The sequence below is a fragment of the Oncorhynchus mykiss genome, chromosome 22 (genome assembly GCF_013265735.2).
Source record: "Oncorhynchus mykiss isolate Arlee chromosome 22, USDA_OmykA_1.1, whole genome shotgun sequence".
Classification (NCBI taxonomy): Eukaryota; Metazoa; Chordata; class Actinopteri; order Salmoniformes; family Salmonidae; genus Oncorhynchus; species Oncorhynchus mykiss.
The window spans coordinates 30,716,725-30,732,238 of record NC_048586.1 but is presented as its reverse complement, the minus strand read 5'-3'; positions in this window follow the sequence as shown (position 1 = coordinate 30,732,238).

The window sequence follows — 15,514 nt, the reverse complement described above, 5'->3', positions numbered from 1 at the left end:
ATAAAAGGTGTTGTTCGGTAACACTTATGGATAGCTTCACACATGAATCGACACACTCACACTTTTGTGATTTGAATCAATTAGAGAAGCCTACAACTGTGTTTTCAATCTGCTTCCATCTGATTATCACACACAGACTGAGTGACACAAAATAAATACTCACAGCACTTCTAAAAAGTGAAGCTGTTTGGGCCTGTAGAGGGGGGGGGGGAGTGAGTGAGTGAGTGAGTCAGTGTGTGTGTGTGTGTGTGTGTGTGTGTGATGCAATTAAATTGCTTGTCATGTGAAAGTTTGAGTGCTTGTTTGGGTGAATGTCTGATCAAGTGCCTCATAACGTTTATGAGATAATGATGATCATTAATATATGAGTCATATCCATAAAGGCAGTGTGTGGTGGCGTGAACCGCCAGTCCCGTGGCTGCTATGTATTAGAATTAGCTTAGAGCACTATGTGGGAGCGCGCGCACACACACACACACACACAATTACCCTTCACCCATCTCTTAACCCACCTTTCATGCTCCCCAATCCCTCTTCATTGAAGTTACCCACTCACCACTACATTATTCACAAAGGCTGTCAGCCTGATCATTATAACTTCTTCACCCTTTAACAACATACAGTACCTGGATGATTCTCCAACAAGACGTAGGAACAGGTCATGTGCCATCAAGAAAAGAGCAAATGTCCCAAATGTCACTTGCCTAGTTAAATAAAGGTTAAATAAAAATACCAAAAATGGCCCAATCAGCATAACTTAAAACCCAACATAAGTACATAATAGATACATTATAGTTACAACATGAAGGCCATTCCCAGCCTGGAGACTGTGGTCAGATGGTCCTCCCTCTCTTACATCACAACATGACTCAGTCACCTATGGTAACGTTAGGAGAAATAGAGGATAGAGCTGCAAGGGTTTCATTAAGGTCACATTAATTCAACAATTCCACTGGAATCTCTTCAGAGCGGGGTGGAGAAGGGATGAATTCATTCAAAATATGAGGAGAGAGGGAAGGAGGGAGGGAGATGGACAGAGGAGAGAGGAGAACGGGTACGGTAGGCACCTATCCTATTCTCAATGGTTTCTTTTAGGGACTGAGCTTGTGTCAGTCTATGAAATTATTAAATCAGGAAGTGAGAGAAAGAGTGGGACTGGATAATGGGGAGACCTAAAGAAGCGTAGGAGACCTAAAGAAACTGAAAAGGGGACAAAAGAGAGGCAGAGAGGGAAGAATGAGAAAGAGAGCAAGAGAGAGAGAGCAAGAGTAAGAGCGAGAGCGAGAGAGAGAGAGAGAGAGAGAGAGAGAGAGAGCGAGTGAGAGGGAGATGCTTTCAGAGTGCTAGCTACTGTGACCCTAGTTTCAATCATAAAGTTGGACAGGTGAGGGTTTTTTAACAAGGCTGAGGTGTTTATCCTTTATTTCAACAAGCATTTGAAAATGTTCTCACAGAGAAGGAATGATTACAGTTTCTATCAAAAACAGCTTGAATCAAGGGCTTTAATCTCTAATTAATCTCATTCAAGCTGTTTTCCTGAAAACAGTTTTCGTGTATTTGGCTCTGATTTTCACAGCAGCAAAGCAGTTTAATCGATTCCTTTTCATCTCTCGCCATATACAAATTACTCATATTTGATAAATAGGCATATAAAGTGCTTGGAGGAGGGATTAATATTAAAATGGATTTTACACAGACAAAATATCAATATGCATTTCAATACACATCAATACACAGTGCTATATATCAGCAATGAGATACTGTATAACTGAAAAACAGAGTGGAATTTCAAACAGACCGAAACATTTCAGATCAGATTCATAGTTGTGACATTTACATTATCGGTAGGAATTTCAATCACCTGGTACTCTCCATATTCACTTCGCACTCTCTACGCACAGCACACACACTATCTTGAGTTACACGGCTGTCATAATAAGAATAATTTAATACGCACTTCACTCGCTGGCCTATGGCAGTCATTGACCGGCAGTCAAACATCACGAAGTGGGTATGATGCACACAGTGAGACACATAGTGAGGCACACAAGTGTGTTCCTTCATTCAGAGAAACTATCTGGCTCTGCAACTGAAGTAATTTAATGTTAATACTATATGACTGAGCTGTCTTTGACTTGATGGTTCGCTGACGAAGGCACTGCATCTCAATGTGGCAGCAACCAATTGAAGTCATTGTCAGTGGCAAGTATTAATGGATGCCAAGGGAAGCCAGGCTTCCACCAAAAATGTAACACTTTTTTTTCAGCATTTATCTTTTGTCTCTCTGTGTTTCATCATGTTCATTCAATTCACAAAAGGCTCAATGCATCTCACCGGAGAAAACATCCGATCGAGTGAAACAGTCTCCGTATGCCCCTCTGTCTCAGTATGTGTATCACATCTATCTGATGCTGTCATGTCAAAAAGAGTATGGCATTTTTGCAACCGTAGCATTGAATGCAAGGGAAGCCAGCAAGCATTTGGCCTCTGATGATAAAATGTACAGTGCCTTGCGAAAGTATTCGGCCCCCTTGAACTTTGCGACCTTTTGCCACATTTCAGGCTTCAAACATAAAGATATAAAACTGTATTTTTTTGTGAAGAATCAACAACAAGTGGGACACAATCATGAAGTGGAACGACATTTATTGGATATTTCAAACTTTTTTAACAAATCAAAAACTGAAAAATTGGGCGTGCAAAATTATTCAGCCCCTTTACTTTCAGTGCAGCAAACTCTCTCCAGAAGTTCAGTGAGGATCTCTGAATGATCCAATGTTGACCTAAATGACTAATGATGATAAATACAATCCACCTGTGTGTAATCAAGTCTCCGTATAAATGCACCTGCACTGTGATAGTCTCAGAGGTCCGTTAAAAGCGCAGAGAGCATCATGAAGAACAAGGAACACACCAGGCAGGTCCGAGATACTGTTGTGAAGAAGTTTAAAGCCGGATTTGGATACACAAAGATTTCCCAAGCTTTAAACATCCCAAGGAGCACTGTGCAAGCGATAATATTGAAATGGAAGGAGTATCAGACCACTGCAAATCTACCAAGACCTGGCCGTCCCTCTAAACTTTCAGCTCATACAAGGAGAAGACTGATCAGAGATGCAGCCAAGAGGCCCATGATCACTCTGGATGAACTGCAGAGATCTACAGCTGAGGTGGGAGACTCTGTCCATAGGACAACAATCAGTCGTATATTGCACAAATCTGGCCTTTATGGAAGAGTGGCAAGAAGAAAGCCATTTCTTAAAGATATCCATAAAAAGTGTTGTTTAAAGTTTGCCACAAGCCACCTGGGAGACACACAAAACATGTGGAAGAAGGTGCTCTGGTCAGATGAAACCAAAATTGAACTTTTTGGCAACAATGCAAAACGTTATGTTTGGCGTAAAAGCAACACAGCTGAACACACCATCCCCACTGTCAAACATGGTGGTGGCAGCATCATGGTTTGGGCCTGCTTTTCTTCAGCAGGGACAGGGAAGATGGTTAAAATTGATGGGAAGATGGATGGAGCCAAATACAGGACCATTCTGGAAGAAAACCTGATGGAGTCTGCAAAAGACCTGAGACTGGGACGGAGATTTGTCTTCCAACAAGACAATGATCCAAAACATAAAGCAAAATCTACAATGGAATAGTTCAAAAATAAACATATCCAGGTGTTAGAATGGCCAAGTCAAAGTCCAGACCTGAATCCAATCGAGAATCTGTGGAAAGAACTGAAAACTGCTGTTCACAAATGCTCTCCATCCAACCTCACTGAGCTCGAGCTGTTTTGCAAGGAGGAATGGGAAAAAATGCAGTCTCTCAATGTGCAAAACTGATAGAGACATACCCCAAGCGACTTACAGCTGTAATCGCAGCAAAAGGTGGCGCTACAAAGTATTAACTTAAGGGGGCTAAATAATTTTGCACGCCCAATTTTTCAGTTTTTGATTTGTTAAAAAAGTTTGAAATATCCAATAAATGTCGTTCCACTTCATGATTGTGTCCCACTTGTTGTTGATTCTTCACAAAAAAATACAGTTTTATATCTTTATGTTTGAAGCCTGAAATGTGGCAAAAGGTCGCAAAGTTCAAGGGGGCCGAATACTTTCGCAAGGCACTGTATATACATTTGAAGTCGGAAGTTTACATACCCCGTAGCCAAATACATTTAAACGCCTAACATTTAATCCTAGTAAAAATTCCCTGTCTTAGGTCAGTTAGGATCACCACTTTATTTTAAGAATGTCAGAATAATAGTAGAGAGAATGATTTATTTCAGCTTTTATTTCTTTCATCACATTCCCAGTGGGTCAGAAATACACTCAATTAGTATTTGTTAGCATTGCCTTAAATTGTTTAACTTGGGTCAAACATTTCGGGTTAGTCTTCCACAACCTTCCCACAATAAATTGGGTGAATTTTGGCCCATTCCTCCTGACAGAGCTGTTGTAACTGAGTCAGGTTTGTAGGCCTCCTTGCTCGCACACGCTTTTTCAGTTCTGCCCACAAATGTTCTATAAGATTGAGGTCAGGGCTTTGTGATGGCCACTCCAATACCTTGACTTTGTTGTCCTTAAGAGATTTTGCCACAACTTTGAAAGTATGCTTGGGGTCATTGTCCATTTGGAAGACCCTTTTGCGACCAAGCTTTACCTACCTGACTGATGTCTTGAGATGTTAATTCAATATATCCACATAATTTTGCACCCTTATGATGTCATCTATTTTGTGAAGGGCACCAGTCCCTCCTGCAGCAAAGCACCCCCACAACATGATGCTGCCACCCCCGTGCTTCACAGTTGGGATGGTGTTCTTCGGCTTGCAAGCATCCCCCTTTTCCTCCAAACATAACGTTATGGCCAAACAGTTCTATTTTTGTTTCATGAGACCAGAGGACATTTCTCCAAAAAGTATGATCTTTGTCCCCATGTGCAGTTGCAAACCATAGTCTGGCTTTATTTTTCCGGTTTTGGAGCAGTGGCTTCTTTCTTGCTGAGCGGCCTATCAGGTTATGTCGATATAAGACTCGATATAACCCTAACCCTGTGGATATAGATCATTTTGTACCTGTTTCCTCCAGCATCTTCACAAGGTCCTTTGCTGTTGTTCTGGGATTCATTTGCACTTTTCGCACCAAAGTACATCCATCTCTAGGAGACAGAATGCATCTCCTTCCTGAGCGGTATGACGCCTGCGTGGTCCCATGGTGTTCTATCTCAAGGCCATCAGACTGTTAAACAGCCACCACTAACATTGAGTGGCTGCTGCCAACACACTGACTCAACTTCAGCCACTTTAATAATGGAAATTGATGTGAAAATATATCACTAGCCACTGTAAACAATGCTACTTAATATAATGTTTACATACCCTACATTACTCATCTCATATGTATATGTATATACTGTACTCTATATCATCTACTGCATCTTTATGTAATACATGTATCACTAGCCACTTTAAACTATGCCACTTTGCTTACATACCCTACATTACTCATCTCATATACTGTACTCGATACCATCTACTGCATCTTGCCTATGCCGTTCTGTACCATCACTCATTCATAGATATTTATGTACATATTCTTCATCCCTTTACACTTGTGTGTACAAGGAAATAGTTTTGGAATTGTTAGGTTAGATTACTCGTTGGTTATTACTGCATTGTCGGAACTAGAAGCACAAGCATTTCGCCACACTCACGTAAGTGACAAATATATTTGATTTGATTTGATTTATACTTGCATACTATTGTTTGTACAGATGAACGTGGTACTTTCAGGCATTTGGAAATTGCTCCCAAGGATGAACCAGACTTGTGGAGGTCTACAATTGTTTTTCTGAGGTCTTTGCTGATATCTTTTGATTTTCCCATGATGTCAAGCAAAGAGGCACTGAGTTTGAAGGTAGGCCTTGAAATACATCCACAGGTACACCTCCAATTGACTCAAATGTTGTCAATTAGCCTATCAGAAGCTTCTAAAGCCATGACATCATTTTCTGGAATTTTCAAAGCTGTTTAAAGGGACAGTCAACTTAGTGTATGTAAACTTCTGACCCACTGGAATTGTGATACAGTGAATTATAAGTGAAATAATCTGTCTGTAAACAATTGTTGGAAAAATGACTTGTGTCATGCACAAAGTAGATGTCCTAACTGACTTGCTGTAGTTTGTTAACAAGAAATTTGTGGAGTGGTTGAAAAATTAGTTTTAATGACTCCAACCTAAGTGTATGTAAACTTCAGACTTGTTGTATATATATATATATATATATATAATAGCCAATCAGTGTTGAGCTAAACTGACTAAATTCAACTGTGAATGGTCCTGGTGCACCAATAAAAAGTGTCAAGGGAAGCCAGTTTGGATTTGGCTTCACACCAATCATATCACAGCAAAACGTAATTGACAGAAAGAAAAAAAAAATATTACCCTCTTGTTGTGTCGTTGTCCTCTGGGGGCTAGCAAAAATGTTTTAATAAATAGCCATGGATGGAGATAGGGTTTTGGACTTTAACCATAAATTCATACATTGTGCCCCTGGCCTGATAGGATGGAAGTTCAACATGTAGCTAGATGTATACTGAACAAGAATAAAAACGCAATGTGTAAAGTGTTGGTCCCATGTTTTATGAACTGAAATAAACTATCCCAGAAAATGTCCATACCCACAAAAAGCATATTTCTCTCAAATGATGTGCACAAATTTGTTTATGTCCCTGTTAGTGAGCATTTTTCCTTCAAGATAATCCATCCACCTGGCAGGTGTGGCATATAAAGAAGCTGATTACACAGGTAATCAACACCTTGTGCTGGGGAACATAAAATGCCACTCTAAAATGTGCAGTTTTGTCACACAACACTATGCCACAGGTGTCTCAAGTTTTGAGGGAGCATGCAATTGGCATGCTGACTGCAGGAATGTCCACCAGAGCATTTGCCATAGAATTGAATGTTCATTTCTCTACCATAAGCTGCCTCCAACATCGTTTTAGAGAATTTAGCAGTATGTCCAACTGGCCTCAACCGCAGACCACCTGTAACCACGCCAGCCCAGGATCTCCACATCCGGCTTCTTCACCTGCAAGATCGTCTGAGACCAGCCACCCGGACAACGGATGAAACTGAGAAGTATTTCAGTCTGTAATAAAGCCCTTTTGTGGGAAAAAACTCATTCTGATTGGCTGGGTCTGGCTCCCAAGTGGGTGGACCTATGCCCTCCCAGGCCCATCCATGGCTGCACCCCTGCCTAGTCATATGAAATCCATAGATTAAGGCCTAATTAATTTATTTAAATTGACTGATTTCCTTATATGAACTGTAACTCAGGAAAATTGTTGAAATTGTTGAATGTTGCTTTTATATTTTTGTTCAGTAGTTCAACATGTAGTTAGACTGGCCTGGCGCATCATTGCCCATGAAAGGAAGTTGGGCTAGCGAGTAAGCATTTTAGCTTGGTAACCTAGGAAAACAAAAAATAAAAGCCTTGAATGTGTGACAGAGTCATAGACCTTTTCAGTAACATGAAAGAAAGGAGAATGTTATTGGCGTTTCTCTACAAGTAGGGGGAGTCAACAAGTTTTTTCTACTTGCACACACACACACCCTAGGGTTAAATGGCAGGAACCAGGTTATCGAGATTTACCGGGAATTACTGCCCAAAACCACTCTCTTTTCCTGGGATAAATAACTGTGAGAAACCGTTAAATTATTTATATGAACAGCATGGCGTGAAATGGAACTGTTAAATTATGTGTGATGTCTAAATCTGGCTTATCTACGGCCTCTGCATGATGAATCATCAACGCTCAGGGTGGTGGCAGACAGCCCATCTCAATATGTAGGCCTATCATCTTATGGTAACTTTTTTTTCTTGTGACAGGTAGGCCACGTTTGCTTCAGCATAGCCTATGCTATAGTAATATCAATGTAAGTACCGATGCCGGGGATGAGAAGCAGGTACAGGGAGTCAAACATTTAATAGGAACAGACAGCTAACAGGACAGAAACAGCATTGGCACACTGGTATACAAGGACATATGAACATTAATGCTGAAGCGGGGAACCAGACAGATATAGGGAAGGTAATGATTGAGTCCAGGCGAGTTCAATAGTTGCTGATGCTCGTGAAGGGGGGAATGCAGGTGTGCGCAATGATGTTGGCAGGAGTGCCCAATGCTGGGGAGAAGAGCGGTAGCAGGCGTAACAATAAGCATTTGGGGAGAAGAGCGGTAGCAGGCGTGACAATAAGTACAGAATGCGCCTCTAATTTACCCATCTTCATCTGGCTTTCAGGGTCACCTTATTTTTTAATTGTAAAGATTATAATTTTTTACATTTCAGCTGCAGTTTTAAAACAGGCTATCACTCAAGTATAGTTGCTTTACATCAGTGCACTCTGGAGCACTCTCTTGCAGTCTTTCTCTCTCTCTCCATCAACTCCTTTGAAATTGCATCCAAAATATATAATCCTGATCTAGCTGGATATATAGCTCTATATAGAGATGTCCTAGACTACATTTTTCAGATAATAAATTCAATGCAGTATTGGCCTTATATTTAGCTAATTAAAGATGGGTTATGCATAATAAGCTTCTAACTTAGAGCCTCTGTCTCTAGCGCAATGTGCATGCACCTGTGCTCCTCTGGCCTCTCCTTAAAAAATGCTTATTTTCAAGAAGATTGAATGGTTTCTGGATGTGTCTGAATAAATAACTGCTATAGCCTACCGCCATTTTCTCTTCTTTCAAACTCCCCGTTAGTTTTATTGGCTGCTTTATTTAAAATTCAGCAAGAGCTTGTTGATTGTTACCAATAGAACTCACGGGTAGTTTGAAAGAAGAGAAAATGGCGGTAGGCTATAGCAGTTATTTATTCAGACAGTAACCATTCAATCTTCTTGAAAATAATTGAAAGCCATCGAATTATAGTTCTATATTATTCAAGGATGTTATTAGAATGATGAAGATAAATGAAATAAGTTTAGTTGTCCTTAACTGTTGAAAGCGATGAAGGAATAAAGCAACAATAGAGAGAGAAAGAGGAGGTAGCCTAATAACATTGTAGGAAATATTATGAACGGTATATATGCGTCAGTCTACTAATAATTCAATTACGCCCTATTTCAAAATTAAAATCACATTTGCTAGCCTATTGGGGCGGCAGGAGTGGTTAGAGTGTTGGGCCAGTAACTGAAATGTTGCTGGATCGAATCCCCAAGCTGACAAGGTAAAAATCTGTCGTTCTACCTCTGAACCAGGCAGTTAACCCACTGTTCCACTGTAGGCCGTCATTGTAAATTAGAATTTGTTCTTCACTGACTTGCCTATGTAACCAATGTGAAATGGCTAGCTAGTTAGCGGGGTGCGCGCTAATAGCGTTCCCCTTGCTTTGCAAGGGCCGTGGCTTTACTGGACTGGAGTGATGCTTCATGATGTGGCTTTACTGGACTGGAGTGATGCTTCGTGATGCTTCGAGGGTGACTGTTGTCTGTGTGCAGAGGGGTGAGGAGAGGGATGGAAGCTATACTGTTACACCTAGTTAAATAAAGGTTACATTTAAATACTGCACCAGAATCGCACATTCTCCCCCTGCTTTATCATGGTTTGAACGATGTGCGTAATTCCAGTCCATATAATACAATACAGTAATACAGTTCACACTTAAAAAGATTAGCCTACTGGAGCTAGTTTAATTTATTTATCCAGGAGAACATGTAGCTAGCTACATCTATGGGCTTGTATGTTTTTCTGTCGTGCGTAATGTGCAGTAGAATATATCATATACATATTGGATAAAGGCACAATCATTTGGCTTTTTTGGGGCTTGGGCTCATTAAAAATGCTTTAATGTAGGCCTCATAAAACATAAAATGTGTGTTGCTCATCAGGCTCAGGTAGCGTCGGGATGGAATTTTCGATCAAAGCTCTAATCAAATCCAGACATAAGCCTATTTACAGTATATTCTTTATAATGCTTTTGAATGACACTTCCAGCTTTGGCGGGAAATACCAGGTTACTTGGAAGAATAGTGATTTATTCTCAGGATGGAACATTTGTAAAATACCAAGAACATATTCAATCCTAACACACACACACTTCACCAGACAGATTTTGCTCACCGTCTTTGTGATGAAACAAAGGTGTGGTTGAATTTCTTATTATTGTCTCTGCCTTAGGCCTATCAAGGTATCAAGGCATATGAACTAACAGGTTATATAGCAAACAATGCAATTATCACAACACATACAGTGGGAAGAAAAAGTATGTGAACACTTTAGAATTCCCAGGATTTCTGCATAAATTGGTCATAACATTTTATCTGATCTTCATCTAATTCACAACCACAGACAAACACAGTCTGCTTAAACTAATAACACACAAAAAATTATAAATGTTCATGTCTTTATTGAACACACCATGTAAACATTCACAGTGCAGGGTGGGAAAAGTATGTGAACCCTCTTTACAAAACTGTTTCAGTTCAGCAATATTCTTGGGATGTCTGGTGTGAACTCTTCTTTTCAGGTCATGCCACAGCATCTCAATCGGGATGAGGTCAGGACTGACTGGGCCACTCCAGAAGGCGTATTTTCTTCTGTTGTTTATTTGAGTTGTTGTCCTGTTGCATCACCTAACTTCTAACACCTAATTTCTGTTGAGCTTCAATTGGCGGACAGATAGCCTTACATTCTCCTGCAAAATGTCTTGATAAACTTGGGAATTCCTTTTTCCGTAGATGCTAGCAAGCTGTCCAGGCCCTGAGGCAGCAAAGTAGCCCCAAACCATGATGCTCCCTCCACCATAGTTTACAGTTGGGATGAGGTTTTGGTGTTGGTGTGCTGTGCTTTTTTTTCTCCACACATAGTGTTGTGTGTTCCTTCCAAACAACACAACTTTAGTTATCTGTCCACAGAATAATTTGCCAGTAGCGCTGAGGAACATCCAGGTGCTCTTTATGAATACTTCAGATGTGCAGCAATGGTTTTTTGGACAGCAGTGGCTTCTTCCATGGTGTCCTCCCATAAACACCATTCTTGTTTAGTGTTTTACGTATTGTAGACTTGTCAACGATGTCACGACTTCCGCCGAAGTCGGTCCCTCTCCTTGTTCGGGCGGTGTTCGGCCGTCGACGTCACCGACCTTCTAGCCATCACTGATCCCTTTTTCATTTTCCATTGGTTTTGTCTTGTCTTCCTTCACACCTGGTTCCAATCCCATCAATTACATGTTGTGTATTTAACCCTCTGTTTCCCCCCATGTCCTTGTCGGAGATTGTTTTGTTTGTATGTGATGTGCTATTCAGTGTTGGTGCTCAGACGGGTTTTGTACCCACTTTGTTATTTTGTACATTTTGGTTGTTTTGTCGGCATTTATTAAAAAACTCAGTTTACACCAAGTTCGTTCTCCTGAGCCTGACTTTCCTGCCACCAACACGCACCCCTTACAGAATTTCCGACCACCTATGGATCGCTTTGTCCTGACAGGGAGTTCTTCCAGCGCCTCCACCAGCACAACCGGGGTCTCCCCGTCTCTCCATACCACAGGAGTACGATGGGAGTGCTGCCAACTGCCAGGGTTTCCTCTTCCAACTAAACCTCTATCTGGCCACGGTCCACCCAGCCCCATCGGTGTCCGCCCACGTCTCGTGCCTCACCGGGAAAGCCCTGGAGTGGGCCAACGCCATGTGGAGAGAGGGAGATGCGGCGTTGGACCATTTTGCAGTTTCGACCACCCGCAGAGCGGCGGGTGAGCACCTCTACCATCTGAGGCAGAAGACGAGGAGCGCTCAGGAGTTTGCCCTGGAGTTTAGGACCCTGGCTGCCGGTGCGGGATGGAACAACAGGGCCCTGATCGACCACTAACACTGCAGTCTGAGCGAGGACGTCCGTCGGGAGCTGGCCTGCAGAGACACCACCCTCACTTTCGACCAGCTGGTGGACCTGTCCATCCGGCTGGACAACCTGCTGGATACTCGTGGACGTTCAGATCGGGGTCTGGTGGTTCCATCCTCCCGCACCCCCTCTCCGATATCTGGGAGGGGCGGTGCGCAGGGAGACCAGAGGGGGTTTCCGCTCGCGCACCATCTGTGGCCGCAGAGGTCACACTGCTGGTCGGTGCCGGGTTGGTTCCTCTGGGAATCGAGGCAGCAGGCAGGGCGCTCTGGCGTCACCCCAGGTGAGCTGGCACCATTCTCACCCAGAGTCCTCTGTCGCACAAACTTTTCCTGAGTTTTCCCCGCATTTCCAGCATAAGGCGCTCGTAGATTCAGGCCGGCTGGGAATTCCATTGATAGAGCGTTAGCTCATAGTTTAGGGACCCCTATTGTTACCGTGGATGTGCCCTTCCCTGTTCACGCCTTAGATAGTCGACCATTAGGGTCAGGGTTAATTAGGGAGGTCACCGCTTCTTTGGGCATGGTGACGCAAGGGGGTCACACGGAGAAAATTAGTCTGTTCCTTATTGACTCTCCTGCGTTTCCCGTGGTGCTGGACCTACCCGGGTTAGCTTGTCATAACCCCACTGTTTCTTGGCCCAAGAGGACTCTCACGGGGTGGTCGTGAGAGTGCTCAGGTAGGTGTTTAGGAGTTTCCGTTGGTGCTACTACGGTGGAGAGTCCAGGCCAGGTTTCCACCGTGCGCATTCCCCTGAATATGCTGATTTGGCTCTCGCCTTCTCTAAAAAGAAGGCGACTCAATTACAACCTCATCGGTGGGGCAATTGTGCAATAGATCTCCTGGTAGACGCTGCACTTCCCAGGAGTCACGTGTATCCCCTCTCACAGGCGGAGATGGGGGCTATGGAGACATATGTTTCTGAATCCCTGCATCAGGGGTACATTCGGTCCTCCACTTCACCCGTCTCCTTGAGTTTCTTTTTTGTGAAGAAGGCGGGAGGTCTGCGTCCGTGTATTGACTACCGGGGTCTAAATCAAATCACAGTGAGGTATAGTTACCCGCTACTGCTCATAACCACAGCGATAGAGTCAAGGCACGGGGCGCGCTTCTTCACCAAACTAGATCTCAGGAGCGCTTACAATCTGGTGCATGTTCGAGAGGGAGACAAGTGGAAGACGGCTTTCAGTACCACCTCTGGGCACTATGAGTACCTCGTCATGCCATACGGGTTGATGAATGCGCCATCAGTCTTCCAAGCTTTTGTAGACAAGATTTTCAGGGACCTACACGGGCGGGGTGTAGTGGTGTATATTGATGACATTGTGATATACTCCGCGCCGAGCATGTGTCCCTGGTGAGCAAAGTGCTTGGTCGCCTGTTGGAGCATGACCTGTACGTCAAGGCTGAGAAATGCCTGTTCTTCCAACAGTCTGTCTCCTTTCTAAGGTATCGCACTTCCACGTCAGGGGTGGAGATGGAGAGTGACCGCATTGCAGTCGTGCGTAATTGGCCGACTCCCTCCGCGGTTAAGGAGGTGCAGCAATTCTTAGGGTTTGCAAACTACTACCGGAGGTTTATCCGGGGTTTTGGTCAGGTAGCGGCTCCCATTACTTCAATGCTGAAGGGGGGCCCGGTGCGCTTGCAGTGGACAGCTGAGACGGACAGAGCTTTCAGTCAACCGAGGGCTTTGTTTACCTCGGCTCCCGTGCTGGCCCATCTGGTTCCCGAAGTCGGTCCCTCTCCTTGTTCGGCCGTCGACGTCACCGACCTTCTAGCCATCACTGATCCCTTTTTCATTTTCAATTGGTTTTGTCTTGTCTTCCTTCACACCTGGTTCCAATCCCATCAATTACATGTTGTGTATTTAACCCTCTGTTTCCCCCCATGTCCTTGTCGGAGATTGTTTTGTTTGTATGTGATGTGCTTTTCAGTGTTGGTGCTCCGATGGGTTTTGTACCCACTTTGTTATTATGTACATTTTGGTTGTTTTGGAGTTTTGTCTGCATTTATTAACTTCTTGGTGACAGGGGGCAGTATTTTCACGTCCGGATGAAATGCATGCCCAAATTCAACTGCCTGCTACTCATCCCCAGAAGATAAGATATGCATATTATTAGTATATTTGGATAGAAAACACTCTGAAGTATCTAAAACGGTTTGAATCATGTCTGTGAGTATAACAGAACTTATTTAGCAGGCGAAACCCCGAGGACAAACTATTCAGATGTTGTTGTTTTTTAGGTCACTCTCTTTTCATTGGGAATCCAGATTTCTAAGGGACCTTCTTGCAATTCCTACCGCTCCCACTGGATGTCACCAGTCTTTAGAAAGTGGTTGAGGTTTTTCCTTTGTGTAATGAAGAAGTAGCCCTGTTCAGAACGAGGTTCACTTGTAGTGTACTGTTAGATAGAGGTGCGTGTCTAGAAAGCTAGCTACAGTTTGTTTTCCTCCGGTAATGAACACAGATCATCCCGTCTTCAATTTTATTGATTATTTACGTAAAAAAATACCTAAAGTTGTATTACAAAAGTAGTTTGAAATGTTTTGGCAAAGTGTACAGGTACATTTTGAGATATTTTGTAGTCACGCAAGTTGGAACCGATGTTTTTCTGGATCAAACGCGCCAAATAAATGGACATTTTGGATATATATCGACAAAATTAATTGAACAAAAGGACCATTTGTGATGTTTATGGGACATATTGGATTGCCTACAAAAGAAGCTCGTCAAAGGTAAGGCATGAATTATATTTTTATTCCTGCGTTTTGTGTCGTGCCTGCAGGGTTGAAATATGCTTTTCTCTCTTTGTTTACGGAGGTGCTATCCTCAGATAATAGCATTGTTTGCTTTCGGCAAAAAGCCTTTTTGAAATCTGACATATTGGCTGGATTCACAACAAGTGTAGCTTCAATTTGCTATCTTGCATGTGTGATTTAATGAAAGTTTGATTTTTATAGTAATATATATGAATTTGGCGCTCTGCATTTTCCCAGAGAGGTTAAAAAAACTCTGTTTATACCAAGTTCATTCTCCTGCGCCTGACTTCCCTGCACCCCTTACAAACAAAGATGTTAGCATCTTCCAAAGATTTCTGTAAGTCTTCAGCTGACACTCTAGGATTCTTCTTAACCTCATTGAGCATTCTGCGCCGTGCTCTTGCAATCATCTTTGCAGGACGGCCAATCCTAGGGAGAGTAGCAACAGTGCTGAACTTCCTCCATTTATAGACAATTTGTCTGACTGATGAACATCAAGGCCTTTAGAGATACTTTTGTAACCCTTTCCATCTTTTGCAAGTCAACAAATCTTAATCTTAGGTCTTCTGAGATCTCATTTGTTTGAGGCATGGTTCACATCAGGCAATGCTTCTTGTGAATAGCAAAATCAAATTTTGTGAGTGTTTTTTATAGGGCAAGGCAGCTCTAACCAACATCTCCAATCTCGTCTTATTGACTACAGGTCAGCTGACTACTGACTCCAAATAGCTTTTGGAAAAGTAATTAGCCTTGGGGTTCACATACTTTTCCCAACCTACACTGTGAATGTTTAAATTATGTATTCAATATAGACAAGAAAAATACAATCATTTGTGTGTTATTAGTTTAAGCA